Source organism: Trachemys scripta, chromosome 13 (genome assembly GCF_013100865.1).
Source record: "Trachemys scripta elegans isolate TJP31775 chromosome 13, CAS_Tse_1.0, whole genome shotgun sequence".
Lineage (NCBI taxonomy): Eukaryota > Metazoa > Chordata > Testudines > Emydidae > Trachemys > Trachemys scripta.
In genome coordinates, this window is record NC_048310.1 from 20549305 (window position 1) to 20569036 (window position 19732).

Below are 19732 nucleotides of genomic sequence, written 5' to 3' on the forward strand. Positions count from 1 at the left end.
GTTTCAATGGTACTAATACGTATCTTTGCAGTTGCAATGAGGCCCAGCCTCCTTGTTTGTTCCTGAAAAATGAGTTTTGGTTGAAAATCAGACTACCTATTTTTCTACCTTCTCTCAAAACTTCCAGTGATGTCTGTGTGAGTGCTGCATGCTCAAGGAATGCACTTGTGAATAACCTCACCAAAGGCCCTGTGAGGATTAAGGAAAAAAGTAGGTAGAAACAATGTTGTTTCTTTGGCTCACGTGAATTCAAAGAGAAATATCAGCTCCTGTCTGATGATGTAGGTTCACATGTTTCTGATTTCTATCAGTTAGAACTCTGTTAATCACTTTGTGCTGTTTCATCCTTTAACATGAATTCACTTGGAGCTGTGAAATTCACCATTTTTGCCATGACTAATTTGTGAAATCCGTCACCTTCCTTTGTGGTTTGAATTGTGCCCTAGTTAAACATCATTATGTTGATTAGAAAAATCTGTGGTTTGTTTCTTACAGTTAAACTTTATTTCTCTTCTGTCCTCAATGTTCACTTAAAAGGTGTGATTCCATAGTCACTTATCTTTTGTGACTAATGAAAAATGACTTGCAAGCCGGCTTTGGCTGGATTTGAAGACACGGTGCTTTTAGCTTTTGCTCTTTTACTTTAGCTCAGCGTAGACATTGGGCCAGGGCCGGCTCTAGGCACCAGCAAACCAAGCACATGCTTGGGGCAGCACATTTTCAGGGGCAGCATTCCAGCCATTTTTTTTTTTTTTTTTTTTTTTTTTGCTTAGGGTGGCAAAAGCCTAGAGCCAGCCCTGCCAGCAGCAGCGCAGGGGGCCCTGGGACCGCTGTGGTTTGTGTCGGGGAGCAGCGCCCGCACCTGGTGGCTGGGTTGAGCGGGCTCCAAGCGTGGGACACTCGGGCTGGGGGCCACGGGCGGGGGGAGCTGCCTGCAGGTGCTGCAGGGCGGCCGCTCCCCAGCGCCGCAGCCGGGGCTGGGCGAAGCGGCCCGAGCCGCCTAGGGACTGCGGCAGGGCGGCCAGGAGCAGCAGCGGAGCCATAGTGGGGACCGGTGCCCGGGGCGCTGCCATGTGGGGCCTGCGTCCCGCTCTCCGGGGCTCCGCTCTCTCTGGGGCTACCCTGCCCCAGCTCCTCAGTCCCCTGCTGTGGCAGTCCCCCAGCTCTGCCCTCCTGGATCCAGCTGGTCCTGGAGGCAGGAGCCCTGGCTGGAAGGGCCCTGGGCTGAGGCGTGGCCTGGGAGCCCCGCTGCTTACTCCAACCCTGCCAGCGCCAGACCGGCTGGAGGCAAGTGGGGAGCAGGCGGAGTCAGCACTGGTGGGGGGGAGCCCAGAGCTAGGGAGGCAGGGGTGTGTGGGGGGCAGCCAAAATTTTTTTTTGCTTGGGGCGGCAAAAAACCTAGAGCCGGCCCTGCATTGGGCTGACTCCTGCTCCAGTGAAAGTCAGTGGAAGCTTTGATGTTAGCTTCAGTTAAAGCAAATTTGGTCACATATTGAGGCTGGGCAGAATATATTTTTTATTTTTTTTTATAATTGACAGATAATAGCAATGTTTTTAAGCATTTTCCCCCCAATTTTTATCAATTTAAAGGTTCACAGTTGTGGGAAATTATGGAGGGTCAGGCAATGGGGGAGTCAGACAATTTTTTAATGATAGTAGATTTGAGAATCAAAAAGTTAAAGCTTTAAACCATTAAAACACAAGTTGTCAAAAGGTCACATGTCAAAATATACCAAGTAGATGTTCTTAAATCAAACTCTAATAAATAATCAACAACATTTTTCTTACTTTGCCTATCTGTAAATTTTGCCTGTTAGTAATGGAATTATTTTTCATCTTTGTGTGTATGGTGAAATCAATGTTTACCAACATTTACTGATAAATATCTAATCCTTCCAAGCCTAATTACTTTGCATTTACCATCTTAATATATTTCTCCCAGCACTTGCCACAATGGTGTGAAAAATAGAAAAGAATATTTCACAATGTATGTACCCTCTACTGATTATATTTTAAACTGGTGGTAAAACTAAATACAAAATAATCATAATACATAGTGTATACCCTATATATACACTAAATATTCTGGCAGTATTGATCTCATATATAAGCAGTAGTATTAATCTTTTGTTTTTCATATATTATAAACAATATCCTGTGGGCACTCCACAAGAGGAACTCCTGCTTGGGATTGGGCCCTAAATTCCAATATGTTCAGTGGTTTGGTTAAAGTGCCACAGATGTTTACAGCTTCTTAATATGTTAATTGCTCATTGATGATATGTCTCGTTCATCCATACGCTTATCCATATTGTTCATCCACCCTGTGTAATTCACAGCCTCCAACAAATCTAGTAAACCATTATTTCAGTATTTCTGTCACCAAAAAAACAATGATAAATGGTCTTATTTTTAAGATCAGTAAGAATATTGTAATGGAGTATAATAGAGTTTATTGGCAGCACCTGCCAAAGTGGAATTCAGCTATTGATGTTACTGGGCCTAGAATTTGGCCTTAACACTCTTGCCCCTTAGCACAGTACCCTTACAGGGTAAATCCAATGATTTTAATGATGTAGAGGATCTCATGATATTAGGAGGGGAGTTAAATTTAACATAGTTTGAGCATCTCCCTCTCTCTCTCTCTACCCATTTTTACTTTAACTTTCCTTCTCACCTCTCTGCTCCTATGGTGTTCTGTTTTCTTGCTAATTTCAGACTCTACTTCAAACAGAACATGAGGAATTTAAATGAGGAAATCAACTAAACAGACAAGATCAGGAGCATTTCTACTGACAGGGGAGTGGGCAACTCCAAGTTTCTTGCTGTAATTTAACCCACCATCATAAACCAGAAAGAGACTATTCAGGATTATCTAAAGTGGATCTTCAGTACTACTTTCCTTCCAGTCATCTAACCCAATCCTGCTCCCACTGAAGTAACTGGTAAAATTCCTTTGGACGTCTGTGGGAGTAGGAGTGGGTCCTTATGCCATTGTAAGGCAACCTCTGCCCCTTACTATATACAATGCATTAAACTCTGAAGTATTGAAGCCATCTTATTACAAGCTATTTACTTACCACTACTATGTACTAATCACCAGATAGCAATAAAAGCTTTTACAGTCCCATCCTCTCTGATCAGCAGAAACATAAAAAGCATATTAGCCAATTGATTTTTGGCATTAATTGTGAGCCAGGAGCAGTGCATTGAGTACATAGACATTTTTCAAGCAGGAAAATTCAATTTTAGTTTTTTAAACATGATTTTGGAAGATACTCAAACACGCCCAATAGACACACTTTTCAAATAGTGTAACGCAAAAAGTAGTTCTTAGCTTACATAAACAAAGATTTGAATAAATGTTAAAAAGCCAAATTCTCCTGATATTCCATAATCTGTAAATAATTACAAATGCAGCAAATATGCATGACATTTCCCAACAGACATTTTGGTTACAAAATCAAAATCTTCAATCATATGTAGCCCATATAAAACTTTCACAGATTCCAGAGATCAATCAGTTGCGACTTGCACCTTTCATGTCCCTTTTCAGTAAGTAGCAAAAGAAAATCAGAACTCACTGTTTTATTTTACAGCTCTGGTGATATATAAATAAATCAGCAACACATGCTTATTGATGTCTCCATACAAATAATTAAGTCTTGACCTTCTGTTATGACACTTTCTAAATTCTTTCGGTGCTTGAAACTAGTGCTCAGAGAATATCCTTCACACCTTATAAACAAGGATGTATCAAGAGTGGGTGGGAGGGGTCCAGTTCACTTTCACTTATTTTTTTCTACATTTGATTCTGCCAGGTAGACTGAGTTGTTATTGATTACCAATCTCTGTAGCGGTCTACACTATGGGTTGGATTGTTATATGTAATTGCTGTTGAAAGTTTGCTTCATTAGAAGTAAACTTGGATTAGGTCTCCAGAAGCTACATTTTCACAGTGCTGCTCCATATGGTGGTGTAATCTAGCCTGAGTAGTGAATATCTATTTTTTTGTATATTTACTTTGCTCAGTAGCAGAACTCCAATAACCCTGGTGACTGCTGTCTTTGTGTTCAACTGGGCTAGGTAGCAGGTGTCAGCAAAAAGTTTAATTTGGAAGCTCATGAATTCCAAAGAGGAGCTTAACTGTTATCCCCAACACTGAGAGCTTCTGTGACCTACTCCTGGAAAAAAGCAAATCCCATGAACATGAAAGGAATTTATGAGATGCCAGTCATCTGACAAAATGAAATCTTTTCAGGATAAACTAGGGATGGCTGTATTTATCCAATAATGAGAATAATTAATAAACAAATTAGACTACATTTCTAATTTGTGAGAATTCCTTATATGAGACCATTAGTGTTTACTATTCAACTTCCTAACTGGCAATGTAGCCGGAGTTCTTTAAAACTGTAACATTTAAATCTTGAAACAAAATACATCATGGTACCCTTCTGACAGAAATAACGTGCATCTCTTTTTATAAACAGATTAAGGTTAAACTGTACACATTTCCATCTGAAGATAACTAGTTACAGGAAGAAAGCTACATTAAACTGACTTCATGGGGCTTCCTAAACCCTCAGAAGCCAAAAAATTGGACTTGAGGCTACAACCTTGCTTTTTTACACCTAGTTATGTCACTACAGATATCAAAGAATCCTAGACATTAGAGATGGAAAATGGCTGATAGACATTTAGCTCCTTCACCTGCCAATGCAACATTGTCCACTATACTGCATTTTCCACTGCTTTGTTTAGCCAAGTTTTAAATGGCTCAAGTGGCATGGTACAGTACTGTACAGTCTGAGTGGTCTAATCTGAGTTAGACAAAAATCAAGACTAATATAGATTATGATCTAGAAGAAAATAATTTCTGATTAAATGAATGTAATTTTACCTACAAAATGAGAAAATTAGACAGTGAGTTAGCTCCCTTTAGTATGCATTTATAGTTTGAGCCCTGAATACAGAGGGTGAGTTAGAAGTAGGAATAGAATTGCAACCTATTGTGATTATTTTTTACCAACGTATAATCAAGGGATTTTGTATCAAAATATGTTTAAAGAAGAAAAATATATCTTGTGAAAGAGCCGTTCATTTATTTGAAACTTAATTTAAAGCATGTATTAACCCCTTAAAGTTCTGGTGTATAGTATAAGGACTTATGAGCATCTTTTGAAATGCACACTATCCTGCAAAGACAGAGGAATTAGTGGAATTGTGGATTATCCCATCAGTGTGTATTCAGGAATTGTCCCAGGGTAATTTTTTGACTGGCTAGACTGTAGCAGCTCATTCAGAGTTGTTATGGTCTGTCATGTCAATGAGGATTTAGGGATACTCAAGCCCACAAGTCTCTCAGCGGCAGAGCAATGTGAACTACATTTGCCTGCTAAAAATCCTTACACTGTTCTCCCTGGGGGGGGTGGTGGTGGTAAAAATTGATGCACATATGCAAGAAGCTGCATTGCTAAAATACAACTGCAGTGAGAACAGAAATCAAACAGTGCCAAACCGCTGGGTCACCCGATGGACTAATCAATGAACCATTGCCACTGGAGTGGGGGGTCGGGGAAGGGGGAAATTTGAGGCCAACGTTTGCAGTTACTCAATCAAAACTCCCAGTAACTTCAGGATGGGGTCCTGAGCACACAGAGCAGGAGTTGGCGCCTAGACCCCGCAGCAGACAAGACTTTTTTTAAAAAAAACAGCCTGGTAGTTTAGGAAGCAGGTGCCAGCCCGAGTCCCCTGCTTTTCAAAGCCGCTCTCCCCACTAGGGAGAGGGGGGCGCTTAAAACGGCTGCCCCGAGCCGGTCCCAAGTTTGTTTGTTTGATTATTTCCCAATTGCCCCCGCCCCGCCCGCAGCGAGTCCCTCGGGCCCAGGCCAGCGCCAGGGGCCGGGGCCGCGCCCGTGGGCGTCCTGTCCGCCGCGGGCTCCGCCGGAGCCGCCCCAGCCGCGCTGCCCCGAAGTCCCGGGAAAGTTTCCCCGCGCCGCTCGCGAGCGGGACTTTCCCGAAGTCGGGGCGTGGCAGGGCGGCCCCCGCCCCCGAGCGGCTGGCGCGCCGGGACCCCGGAGGCTGCTCCGCGCCCACCCGCCCGTGACCCCTCCCCGGGGCCGCGCTGGGGGCGGACCTGCGCGCACTGACCTGGCCGAGCGGGAGCAGCGCCCCCTCCTCTGGGGCGGCTCAGCGCATCCTCCCGCCGGGGGGTCCGCGCCGGCACGCTGGGCTCCCTCCGGGCACTTCGGCGCCTCCCCGCCGGCCGGCAGGACGCAGGGAGCTAGGCTGGGAGGAGAAAAGTGGGACAATCAGCCCGGAGCTCGCAGGCGGCTGCCTCCCCCCGCTCCCCGCCGCCGCCTCCTGCCGCCGCGCCGGGCTCCCTGCACTGGCCGGGGAGGCTCCCAGGGAAGTGATGCTCCTGCCTCCCGGCAAGGCTGGGCAGCGCGGGCTCTGAAGGGCTGAGCTGAGAGCCGGTTCCCCTTCCCCTCGCCTCTCCTCCGCCTCCTCCTCCGCCATGGCAACACGGGAGGCAGCCTGCCAGCCCCTTGCCCTGCTCTGCCACCGCTCGGAGCCGGCGTCCCCAGCCCCGGGAGCTGGGAAACAGACCCCTTCTTTGTCACTTGCCTCTTGGCCAGAGGCGGGGGCGGTGGGGGGAGAGGATGTCACGGCGGCTCCACTGGGCTCGGTGCTCTGCGATTTGTCTGAGCAAGGGGGCTTGCTCGCGCTTATTAATGCAAATCTAATGAAGTAAAGTCAGAGCTCCCTGGGGTAAGGGGAAGCAGGTGCTGGTTTGTTTCAGGCAGGGAAATTAATGTGGAGGCACGGTTATTTATTTTTTTCTAAGTATCTAATCACTCTCAATTTCCGAAGGATGAAAGTACATGTGGAGACATTTCAATGCCTTCACATTTCCACGGGTGGTATTTCCCTTTAAAGTTTTACATGCATCCTCCCCCCCACCACCACCACCACCACAAAGCTGCTGAATTATGCATTGTCTGCAGGGGAAATTAATTTTGATCAAAACAGGGGAGTTTGTTTAAAAATATATCTACACATATTGTTTGCCACTAAACTGCATAATAACCCTGATCATTTTGAATATTTGACTAAGACATTTCAAATCCTAAAGGAAAAGTTGCAGAAAAAGGAAATCCCAACCAGCTGCAAGATTCCTTAGCTCTTCAGGAGAGAAAAATTCCTTTTTGGGGTGGGGGGAGAATCTTTTTTATATATATATTTGTACTTTATTCCAGAAATAAACGTATATGTTTGTACTTTATTTCAGAAATTAAATCTTGGGCTGTAAAGAAGAAGCATGGCCCAAGTTTGCCCTCCAAAAGGTTCTGATTGTGAGTAATAATCCAAAGGGGGTAAGTGCTAGAAGTAACTGGAAGGAAACTGAAATGATGTAGATCTTGAACTGTGCAACAGAACTAGATGTGTTATGACCTGTGCATGTGCACCAAGGAGCTTTGTCTGGAAGCTAGAATGTTAGGTGTATAATTCATAGAGGGTCGCTCTTGCACTCTCTACTGGCAGACGCTACTTTTCCAAGCCTAGAAAATGACAGCTTTTTCCTGCACAATTGCACTGCAGAATAAACAATCAGAAATTCCATGAGGAAATACTACAGAGGAATGCTCTGTGGCATATGTTCCAGTTGCTTGGCCTAATAAAGTGTGGCCGCCTGGATGAAATCATAATCAGGAACAGTCAGGCTAAATAATACCCCCAGAGCACGGCATCCGCTAGATGGCATCCTGCTCTCCTGGCCCTCTCCTCAGCATGTAGAATGGAGGAAACCAAGGGCAAACCTTTATATCAGGTTGGCCTTGCAGCAGAGTGGCATGTACAGCTCCAGAGATGTGGAGAGAGTGGCAATATCCCAAGAGGACATGATTGTGACCATTGGAACTTTTGCAAATAGGCCCTTCAGGCATGATAAATGAGCAAAGGAAAAGAAGGTTTGTTAAAGAAACATCTGGAAAATAAGGACTGTAGAGAGTTCCGTTAATGCCACTTATATAAATATATTGTGTCTTTCTTAATTTACACATTAATCCCAGAGGAAACAAAAATGCCAACGAACTGCTCTTCTTGAGTATCAGATGCTCAAAGGAATACATTATAGTGGGATATTGTAGATGATGTTTCCTGAATTGCTTTAAGAAATAAGCACGGTACAAAATAAACATTTTCTTAAAGCTACATTGAACTCTCTGTCTCATGTAGCATCTTTATTAAAGTGCTACACAATGAAAAATGTATACCAAGACCAATTCACACCTGTTAGCTAGGAATAAACTTCTAATTAGTTCCAGGTATGTCTAATAAAAGAACTAGGTATGCTATTTATCCATTGGTTAGAATTACTGAAATACATTGCACCAGATCTGTTTCCTGGCAATCAATTATTTGCATTAAACAGGTGTTATTTATTAAAATATTGAGTAAGGTTCCAATTCTGCCATCTTTTTCAGGCAATGCTCTCAACACAAAATGGGAGATTTGGCTGATTAAGGATTGTAGTATCAGGTGTCATGTAGACCAATTACATTAGATAAATAAAGCACATATATTCAAGTTTTCTAGTGCGGCAGAGTTTATATGGTGTTAAGAAAACCAACAACAAATACATTTCTCGTGAGATCTGAGAAATCTATCAATTCAGTGTTTTACCTCAGCTATCCCACCACATTCCTTGTGCAGCAGGAGGCACAGATTTTAACAGCAACATAACATAAGAACATAAGAATGGCCATACTGGGTCAGACCAAAGGTCCATCTAGCCCAGTATTCTGTCTACCAACAGTGGCCAATGCCAGGTGCCCCAGAGGGAGTGAACGCAACAGGCAATGATCAAGTGATCTCTCTCCTGCCATCCATCTCCACCCTCTAACAAACAGAGGCTAGGGACACCCTTCCTTACCCATCCTGGCTAATATCCATTAATGGACTTAACCTCCATGAATGTATCCATTTCTCTTTTAAATGCTGTTATAGTCCTAGCCTTCACAACCTCCTCAGGCAAGGAGTTCCACAAGTTGACTGTGTGCTGTGTGAAGAAGAACTTCCTTTTATTTGTTTTAAACCTGCTGCCCATTAATTTCATTTGGTGACCCCTAGTTCTTGTATTATGGGAACAAGTAAATAACTTTTCCTTATTTACTTTCTCTACATTACTCATGATTTTATATACCTCTATCATATCCCCCTTAGCAGGAATAATAAATCTAACTGGAGAAAGCATATGGATTATATACAACATATAAAGCATTCTTTGATGTCTGTTACTATTGTGGATGACCTTAGAGAGTATGATACTCTGGAAGATTAAATCCTGTTTACTTCATTCATGCAAGCTGTCCCATTGAAATCAAGGAGTACCCCTGTGAGTAAGATAAGCAGGTTTTGGCCTTGGGTCATTTACTTGTATTTAATCTGAAAACCTTTTAAATAGAAGATTTCAGTGAGAACAAAGGCTAAAAAACAATCCTACTGCTAGCTACTGATTGACATCAACTCTGTGCCCTATTGTTGGTTACATTTACAAGGGCTGTCAACTACTTTTTCTTAGTGAGGAATTCAGTTTAATCTCCATTGTTTGCAATATGTTCTTAGAAGGTTGAAAATAAAATATCTTTCACCACTGATTTTGTGGGGCTTATTATTCCAGTTGGAAAAAATTATTTCCCCCCCATGTCTGTAATGAAGCACAAGGCAACATGGAACCCCTTAGTTTTCTTCCCTGTTTTTTCACCTGAATGCTTAATGCTGTTAGCAGACATGTGCCTGGCTCTGGGACCAGTGTTTTTGGTTAATTGCTACTGCAAAGCTAGTGGAAGCAGCACAAGAACACAAAACATCTTTTCTGAGATGACAGAACAAAAGAAATAGCAAAAATAATCAAAACTGGTTAGACTGTTTTACTTAGCAAGGGAAAAAATGGTTGATAGGCAGCTATAACAACAACAACAACAACAAAGTTTTATCCAGCTCTTTCTATAAAATGAGCACAGTCTTTGTTAGTGTGAGGAAGAAACATTTTGAAATGATTGCAATATTTATTGAGTGTTTACTTTTTCAGTGATCTTTTGTATGCTTCAGAATTTGATTATACATTATAATGTGTGCTCTTGCTCACTCTGTATATATAAATACAGTAGTATAAAATAATATTAGTATACATACCATAATGTGTGATAATGGGTTGAGGATTCTTGGCTGTTTCATATCACAAATTGTCACCTAGAATCCTATTTTTAATCCTGTTTTCATTGAAACTAGTAGCAATTATTAACTGGTTCATCTATAAGTCAAATAATATATATATATATATATATATATATATATATATATATATTTAAACTTTACGTTTTTTGTTGTGGAGAAATAAAAGTTCCTTCTAGTTATTTAAAAAAAAAAAGAATAAATATTTGCAGGAAATTAATTGTGAAGGTGCTTTGAAATCCTTAAAACATTTCAATTGGAAACATGTAGAAGTTATTTTTTCTCGGGCTTTGGAGGCTAACCTTTTCCATAATAATAATATCTGTTGTGCTGAGTGCTTCTGTAAATTATGGGTTCCCCTCTTGTGGTTTGCATGAAGCCAAAGTCTGTTTTTCTATGAATGACGTGGAGGTTCATTTTATAGTGTATCTTTATTCATTTCTCAGAAAACAGCACAGAGAAAAATGAACAGAACATATGGTGCCTTCTATCAGTCATCATTACTGTTTCTTCAGCTATGTCAACACCCCACAAATAGAAAAATGAGTGTGAATTTCTTCCTACTGAAAGAGTAAAGAAGAAATGGTTAGTGTATCAAAGTAAAAATTAATAAATATTAAAATAACCATCAAGTGGAAGGTGTAATAAATTATTAAAGCATTCACAAGAATGCAGAGAAAAGGCCTTAACTGTCAAACAATAATATCAAACCGGCAAACGTAGGGCTGGAAGAAGAACTCATGAATTTCTCTTGATTTGATAACTAAGCCTGAAATATTGATGGGACACAGTCTCTCTTGCCTATTCTTTATGAATGATTCTGTACTATTTGCGGTGCTCATACAGACAATACTCAAATAAGAACTGTGAGGAATGGATTGTAATAGTTTGTCTCAGGGGCATCCATAAAATCCTGAATTTCCTTTTAAGCAGACATCTAGAAAAATATAATTTTATTTAATTCCCTGTTGCTCCTATTACATTGCTAGTGGAAAGGTTGCAATCCAAACCTTATCTGCAAAGCCTCTGCCATTCTTAAAGTCTCTTGCAAAGAAAGATATGAGAAAGCAGCCTTGGCGATAGTTACCAAAGGAACTTAATAAAACCCAATACTGGAAATGTGTATCCCAGCTTTGGAAAGGGATATTTCAAAACTAACCTACTACAGAAGAAGCAGAGGCAGTTGAGGTTTATGAAAGAAATTAATACGTGCAACTTGCTAGGTTTCCTGAGATCAAGAGTTCTCTGAGGGTAAATCCTTAGGCATCTAAAAAAGCTGAAATCCAGTTTTTTCTCTCTCTCTCTCTCTCTCTCAAATCCATTAAAGACACACAGGTAGAACCTGTGAAAATGTACTCCTTGTGGTATACCCACAATAAAACAAAATATTAAAGACCTGTATGCAGAAGTCAAAAGCAAACCAAGGCCTGTTTATCTCCCAGGTCTTTAATGGTCTGACAAAGCCTTATTCTTTGCTCAAAATCAAGACAAAACAAAACAGGATGTTAATGTATTTGGAATTGTGCCCTGTGAATACTCTTGGAAGCAATAGCCTATTCCTTGCAAGCCCACTTTATTTAGCTATCTGTCTGAAATAGACGCATGCAAGATGATTAATAAAACTGTATTTGAATGCTATTGTTTGAACAACCATCTGGAATCATAGTGATGCTTGAATTGGAGTCAAATATCTTCTTCTACCAGTCTCAATATCCCAGATAACCTTTCTGGGTTGTTGTGGGGTTTTTTTTGTTTTTTGTTTTGTTTTTTGTTTTGTTTTGTTTTTTTTGTACCCACAGCTGACTAAACAAACAGTCCTCCAAAGAACATTCTCTCAAAAATACGTATACAGTAAAATGCAAATGAAGGAGAACAAGTCAGATTAGCTGGATAGACAAATGGGTAGAATCCATGCAAGAAGGAAAAGTACCTGGATTTTGAAATATGAAATATTAGGAACATGAGTACCAGGAGTATTATTACTCCGAGTGAAAGAGAAAATCCTTGGGGAGTTAGGCCAAAATGAGACATGCGGAGCATCTCTATGGATTCTGGCTCTGGAAAAATGCTTCTGTAAGTGTAATGTCTAGATTAATCATAGAAATCTTAGATGAGAGAATTGGAAAAGGACTATAAGATCATCAGGTTCATCCTTCCGAAGAGGCAGAATGTAGTCCCCTAGCGAGAAGACACTAGTTATTGAACAGATCATAGCCAAAAGGCCAACAAGAAACATTCTGTCTTATAGATGGAAGGCTGCAGAAGCTTCTAATTCAGTGTCACAGAGTTGTCTAGGCCCAGAGGCCCCTGGCTGGAGGCCTCAGTGTCCTGCCACACCCCTCACAGGAAAAGCGCAGTAGAGGAGTCCTCCAATGAGGCCTAGCATGGTTGCAGGGGAAGAAGCTAGTCAGAGAAGTTGCAGGGAGCAGCCAATCAGGGCCCAGGAGGACCATATAAAAGGAGCTACAAGGAGGTCAGTTCCTTGCTGGAGGAGTACAGCGGAGCTCCTGAAGTGCAGCACCATGGACAGCTCAGTGCTGGCAGGGCTCAGAGAGCGAGAAAGAGCTCCTGGCTGGCTGCTGAGCCTGAACTTAGATGAGTCTCGAGGTAAGGGTAAAGCTTTGGCAAAGGCTGGGATTATGGAGAAGTGGCCCAGGGAATTGAGAGCAGTGTAGTTAAGGGGACATGGTGGCACCTGACTGCTATTCTTAGGGTCCCTGGGCTGGGACCCGGAGTAGTGGGTGGGCCTGGGGTTCCCCCCAACACATCCCGTAGGCCACTGTGGAGCTGACCTACATTCAGGCAGTGATAAACCCCCAGAAGGGGAACTGAGCTACTTAGTGGCCCAGCTAAAGAGCTGTGACCAGAATAGACCTAGAGGTTGAAACCATTGCCTCCAGGGAGGAAGTCGTGGGGGTGAGGTACCAGGGCTGGAACTATTTAAAGACTGCAGACACAGCCAGCCAAAAAGGGTGCTTGCGAGGGGTGGGTGCCACACTGTTATATTAAATCTAGATAGAAAGGAAGCTAGATCTGCCACACCTGGTAAGCGACCCTGCTACTTTAGTCATATGGGGTTTTATGCCATGCCTTAGGGGACACCATGATTAAAAATAAGCAAAATTAATCACTATTGTTAACTATGCCTATTTTATTGTTTACAAAAATAATCAGAACACACAATAAAGAACAGTTATTTCAGATACAATCTCTTCTGTAAATCCCTCTGTGGAGAGCTTTCACCAGAGATTATATCTTTGAGGCTTGGTGGGGACCAAGGTATCTTCTTCCCAAAATTAGTAGTGATTTCTGTTTTAGTGTATCTGTCACAGAGTAGCTGTTCCCAATGCCCCTGGATCAGAGCAGGGGAGTCCATTCCAGTCAATTAAAGGGGGCTGGGCTACACCTTGGCCTAGAAAGGGCTGCTGGTGGGCAGGACGACGGTGCTTGATTGGGACAGACTATGCCTGGGGAGGTAATGCCACAGTGGAGTGGAGATAAATCTGGTGTAAGGTCCCCTGGAGCAAGGGGCCAAGGGCTCTGGGAGACAGCCCTGAGACTGCTGTCCCAGAGCAGGGATAGCCCTGGCAAGAACTGGAAAGCTGCCAGATGCCTCAGGGTACATCTACAGAGGGATAAAAGATCTGCGGCATGACCATGGCTGGTCAGCTGACTCGGGCTCAGTCTGCAGGACTAAAAATTGCTATATAGATGGTTGGCTCAAGCCTCTCAGGGTCCCAGAGGTCAGGTTCCAGCCGAAGCCCGACTGTCTAGACAGCAATTCTTCTGCCAGAACCTGAGCCCCACGGGCCCAAGCCAGCTGTTTGTTTACTTGCTTCTACTCAGAAAATAAACCTGCTTTAAAAAAATTGGGTGTGGCAGTGCATATCTTGGAGCTGGGGAGAAACTCTGCTCAACTGACAATTCAGAGGAATTTGTAACTGCCTCTTTCCATATCTCCATGGAAGGAAGAAACACACTTCTTTCAGGCTTGGCTGAATTCCAAATTAGCTGTTGTCATCCTTTCGTTGGCTTAGCACCTTTGTGGGTTTGTCTTGTGAGCAGTTTCAGGTTATCGGCTTCTACGTATACATAGAGTTGTAACTTTTGTTCAATTTGATGATTATGTTGCCTGCAGCTTTGCATGGAGAAATTCTCAGAACATCTTTAAAAATTAGAGTTTTAACTTTTTCTTTTATTCAGTGAATTTTCTGAGATATCCCTCTAATTTCATCATGGCATAATAAGAGTTGAAATTCTGTTTCAAATGAGTCCAAATACCTTTACTTTTTACAGAAAGAGATTTTCAGTTCTCAAAATAGACTTTTTAAACTTATTTCTTAAAGAGTGTCTAAATTTAAATGGCAATTAGAGAAGGTAATGTCTCTTAATCTTTGGAGAGGTGGCTCATGTCTTTCTGAGTTGGATAAGGAAGTTGCTTGAGCGTTGCCAGATAAATAACCCCCAATTAATAGTAATATTTGTATACTCAGATGGCTTCTGACATTAGTAACCAGTCTAACAAGGTCATTGGATTCCATGTTGGTACACGAAGCATTTTATCATTTACATAGCAATGATAATAGGAAGTTCTTGCATTAGCAGCTTTGCATTTTGATAATATAGTTCCAAATATTTATCTAATGAGAAGCTAGTGCCATCTTCAAGCATTTAAGGAATAAACAGGAAACATGAGTTAGATAGAAGTAACCAGCATCTTCTATAAAACATTCTTCAGCCCTCCATTTTTTCTTGAAGTACTTATAGAGTATAATACTTTCAATAAGAAATTTGTAGGAGTATAACTGAGGTTTGTCTCTATGAAAGGTGGTGGGGATGGGAGGGGGGGGGAAGCCTATGTTTATGACTTAGTTTTATAACTCTGATAACACATCCCTACATTCTTCTTTGCTCCTAAACAAACATCAGGACTCTTTCTAGAGTATAAATATCTTACAAAGTCCCCCACCCACTTAGGTAAGATCATGTCAATACCAACTGGTATCTTATATAAAATATGTGTCCTGTTCTTTGATAAAACCTTCTTGAGATTTGTTTGGTTTTTGACCAAAATGGTCCTTGGATTTATGATCTGCCATTTGCAGTATGTTTACAACTTGCAACTAAAGACTTCTACTAAATATTTTATACAAGGCATGATAACCAATGCTTATATATATTTTCAAAACGTAGCATAAAAGAAAATAGTATAGAAACTTCAGTCAAGACAGAAGTTATAAAAGCTTAATTTTAGAGTCTGTATAAACACACTTGGGTGTTTTCTCCTTTGACATGAGACTTGTCCCTGAGTGACAGAAAGCAGAAACATGGAATGTCTGTAATTAGCTTGCATATCTCAGTTAATAAAATAACCAATCAAAACCATAAGTATATGATGTTATATTCTCCAGGCATTGTGGGTATAAAATAGAGTATCTCTTAAATTCAGTAAAGGTGCAGGCAAGCTTGTAATGACCTAACATTATAGAATGAATAAGAATAAATTATAATACTCTTATTAATAACAATTTTGCATAAATATTGATGTTTCCTCCCTACAGCTGTATTGTCCATAGTGGAAAAAATGCCAATCCAGATCTGGTTATTTCAAAAATTCTTTCTGATAAGACTCTTAAAAAGTTTAATCTAGTTTTTTATGTGAGAATGCCTCTTTAAAAGATTATCTTCTTGCAAATCTATTCTCCAGGCCTCCACTGGATATTTGCAAATTATTATTATTTGTATTATCCTAATTCCTAGCAGCCTCAGTTATAGACTAGGGCCCCATTTTCTGGCCACTGAAGATAGGCCTATTTAGGAATCATATGACTATCCTGAGTTATCTTACTTTGTATTTTTGGAGAGTCTAGTCATGCTAAAGCTTTTGGAAAATCACTTGTATGAGCCTTGTTATCTTTGGGTGTTTGGACAGGGAAATGAATCCAGATGCTCTGCACTGAAGTATATAGAGCAATACCATTAGGCCCCTGAGATGACTCTAAATTTATTTGTTAGATGTTTTAAAGGACTTGAGGCATACTACCTTATCACAAGGAAAGATAAATTGGATAAAAATATGCATAATGTTAGTCAAAAAATGTGATCTGCTACTGGAAGGATCACTCCATCATTAAAGAAACGGGTCACAGCTCTTTCATAAGCTGGCACTCCAAAACAAGTTCTCTTAAGTACGAGGGAACATGGATAGATAGCTTGACCTTTGGAATCCTTTACTTGATTTTATGAATATTTGAAACTCATTGTAAGCTGGTAGGATGGCTGAGCAGGAAAAAAATACAAGTTAGGCAGTAAAGCTGCTCATCGAGAGAGCGAGAAACCAAACAAGACAACACGAGCAAAGAGAGTCACAATAAAACTTCCTCCGCCTTAGCTGGGCCAAGCACAATCTCGCCCTTCCCCAGGTATACTCCTTATTTCAGCCCTTTTTCCTCTTTATGCAGATGTTCAGGGGAAGAGAAAGGGAAGCTGGAATTAACACATTACATACTGGGGCCCAGGCTGTGTCCCTGCATACTATCTCATACAACTCTTTGTTTTGTGGAATGCATGCTCCATTGAGCAGTATCATATCAACAAACCTCTGCTCCATCACCTCTCCTCCTTTTTAATTTACCTCTTCTTTCTTTTCCCTCTTATGTGAGCATTACTAGTCCAACTTTTATGTTGCATAGAATGTGAATAATGTAGATGGCTTACAGAGGGAGGGACTGAATCTGAAAAAGGAGCAAATATTCCTTGTTTTATTCTACTATCTTTCTATTTTTCTCTTGTTTTCAATAAACAAAATAAACACAAGTATTGTGGCTAATTGGGTTTTTACTTACTCCATATGCTTGAATATCTGTTGTAACGAATGGGAATGACTACATGTGATACAAAAGTTTGGTGACTTTTGGTTTCTTATTTTGCACCAATACCCTTCCCTCATGTAAAACACTGTGATGAGAAGAACCGGGGTAGATTTAGTTCCCGTTTTGCGAAGTCTTGTTCATTGGGTTTTGGTTTTGCAAATCCAAAGATTTAGGACCCATTTATCTGAATCCCCCTGTAGAGGTAAGGGGTATCTGTGTGCGTGTGCAACAGCGAAATGGTTCAGATTATGATCCATCTCTATTTCAAATAGTAATGGGAAAAATTTTGTGCGTTTGCTGTTGCAAAACTTGGTTGATTTAATTTTTGTTTTGCAAAACCAGGAGTAGTTTCAGTCTGGGTGCCATGTATCCAAGCACCGAGAAGTTGAGGGGAATTCAGATATACAGTTTCAGTTTGGCCTGCCTCTACAAGAAAGGTAATCAAGTCAACAAACTTTAAAGAGGAAAACTATACATGGCCTTTAGTATTTTTTCTCTATCCTTTCCTTAGATGTGGATGTGTTTCCATGCCCAGAGTGGAATTACTAGTAGATGCAATCCCTGACCCTGAAACCTGTGTGTATGTACCTACGTTGGAAGAGGTTTGCTCTGCCATAAAGAAACTGGGAGTGCTGCTGGAGCCAATGGCATACTGCCCAAACTGCTCATAGCATTACACCAACTTTTTGTCCAGGCTTGGACTTCTTGGAAGGTACCAATGGAGTTGAAGTAAAGGACAGTCATCCCATTATAAGGGGAAAGGCCAACCACTAAGTGCAACACCTACAGGCCAATCACTCCTTCTGTTCCAGGAAAAGCTTTTACATGTGCCCTACTCACTCAGCTCCAGTCTCTCCTTATGAAACACTGTCACCCAGAGCATTTGGGCTTCATTGCTGGGTGATCTACAATGGACGCTACACTGGATCTTTGCCTTTTATCTACAATCCATCACAAATTCAGTTGTCCTTTGACAGCAGCATATTTAGATCTAAAGGCAGCTCTAGCAACAGAATCAAAAGGTGCTCTGTGTGAGGCCCTACAAGGAACTGGAGTTCCTGTCATCCTCGTGAGGTTAATTCAAGATCTACATAATGACTCAGGGACATGGGTGCAATGAGGGAATCCATAGGTCCTACAGGTTTTACACTAGATCTGGGGTGAAGCAAAGATGTATCCTGGCCCCAGCCCTGTTATGCAACGCTATGGATTGGCTCCTCAAACATAACTTTGTAAATATTGATATAACTGTTGCTTCGACTTCTTTACCAACCTGGATTATGCGGATGATGTCATTTTCTTCAGACAGGATTCAAATGACCTTAAAGACATATTAGAGAGCTTCCAGCACATGGCACCTGCCCCAGGGCTAAGGGTTTCTTGGGTAAAAACAAAAATCCGGAGTGTCTGTGCAAAAGTTGCGCTATAAGACATTTGTGCTGTTGGACAAGCCATGGAAGTAGTGGATGATTTCATTTATCTAGGCAGTGATGTGTCATCAAATGGGCACAGACAACCTAAGGAGAATCAGTTTAGAAGCCTCAGCCATGAAGGACCTGCTTAGGGTCTGGAGCCCAAAAGAGGTGAAATTACATACAAAAGTATGGATTTATCAAACACATGGATTTCTGATCCTCTCATATGGAGCTGAAAAATAGTATCATAGAATCATAGAACTGGAAGGGAACTTGAGAGGTCATCTAGTCCAGTCCCCTGCACTCAAGGCAGGACTAAGTATTATCTAGACCATCCCTGACAGGTGTTTGTCTAACCTGCTCTTAAAAATCCCCAGTGATGGAGATTCCACCACCTCCCTAGGCAATTTATTCCTGTGCTTAATCATTCTGACAGTGAGGAAGTTTTTCCTAATGTCCAACCTAAACCGCCCTTGCTGCAATTTAAGCCCATTGCTTCTTGTCCGATCCTCAGAGGTTAAGAAGGACAATTTTTCTCCCTTCTCCTTGTAACAACCTTTTATGTATTTGAAAACTGTTATCATGTCCTCTCTGTCTTCTCTTCTCCAGACTAAACAAACCCATTTTTTTCAATCTTCCCTCATAGGTCATATTTTCTAGACCTTTAATCATTTTTATTGCTCTTCTCTGGACTTCCTCCAATTTGTCAACATCTTTCCTGAAATATGGCACCCAGAACAGGACACAGTACTCCAGTTGAGACCTAATCAATGCGGAGTAGAGTGGAAGAATTACTCCTGCTAATGCATCCCAGAAAGAGGTCTGCTTTTCTTGCAACAGCGTTACACTGTTGACTCATATTTAGCTTGTGATCCACTAGGACCCCCCAGCATCTCTTGGATGCTGCTTAAACAAGACATCAGGAGGATGGAGGTATTCCATATGCGTTGCCTGTGGTGACTATTGGACATAAGAGAGTTTTATTTTTATCAGTAATAAGGAGAACTGGCCTCGAAGTCCTCATTGGTCACTGCCAACTAGCAGTTCTTGGTCCTATAGTCTGCTTCGGAGATAAAGTCCACATACTTTGAGCATTGAAGATCAGACTTAAGGTTAGAAGGGGACAGTGCCTGGTGATAGCCACACAGCCTCCGTGATTAACGTGGCTGAACCTGATCAGTAATAACCCTGTAGAGCTCTTAGATG

The 19732-nt window shown here is 41.5% G+C and overlaps 1 protein-coding gene and 1 long non-coding RNA gene across 8 annotated transcripts in view; one reads left to right on the forward strand and one right to left on the reverse strand.

The window, feature by feature from the left end:
* CHST8 (carbohydrate sulfotransferase 8) overlaps nt 1–6288 on the reverse strand; it is a 273333-nt gene extending 267045 nt beyond the window's left edge. For both annotated transcript variants that reach the window (XM_034788316.1, XM_034788314.1), the window contains exon 1: nt 6154–6288. The gene's annotated coding sequence lies outside the window, so the exon portion shown is untranslated. The remainder of the gene's footprint in view (nt 1–6153) is intronic.
* A 54-nt stretch (nt 6289–6342) lies between these two features.
* The window catches only part of LOC117886472, a 58415-nt gene continuing 45025 nt past the window's right edge, over nt 6343–19732 (forward strand). For 2 of the 6 annotated variants that reach the window (XR_004647980.1, XR_004647985.1), the window contains exons 1-2: nt 6343–7379; nt 10686–10824. This is a non-coding gene — a long non-coding RNA (uncharacterized LOC117886472). Of the gene's footprint in view, nt 7380–10685; nt 10825–17622; nt 18695–19732 lie in introns of all 6 variants that reach the window. The other 4 variants (XR_004647984.1, XR_004647982.1, XR_004647983.1 and 1 more) reach the window with 4 other exon arrangements.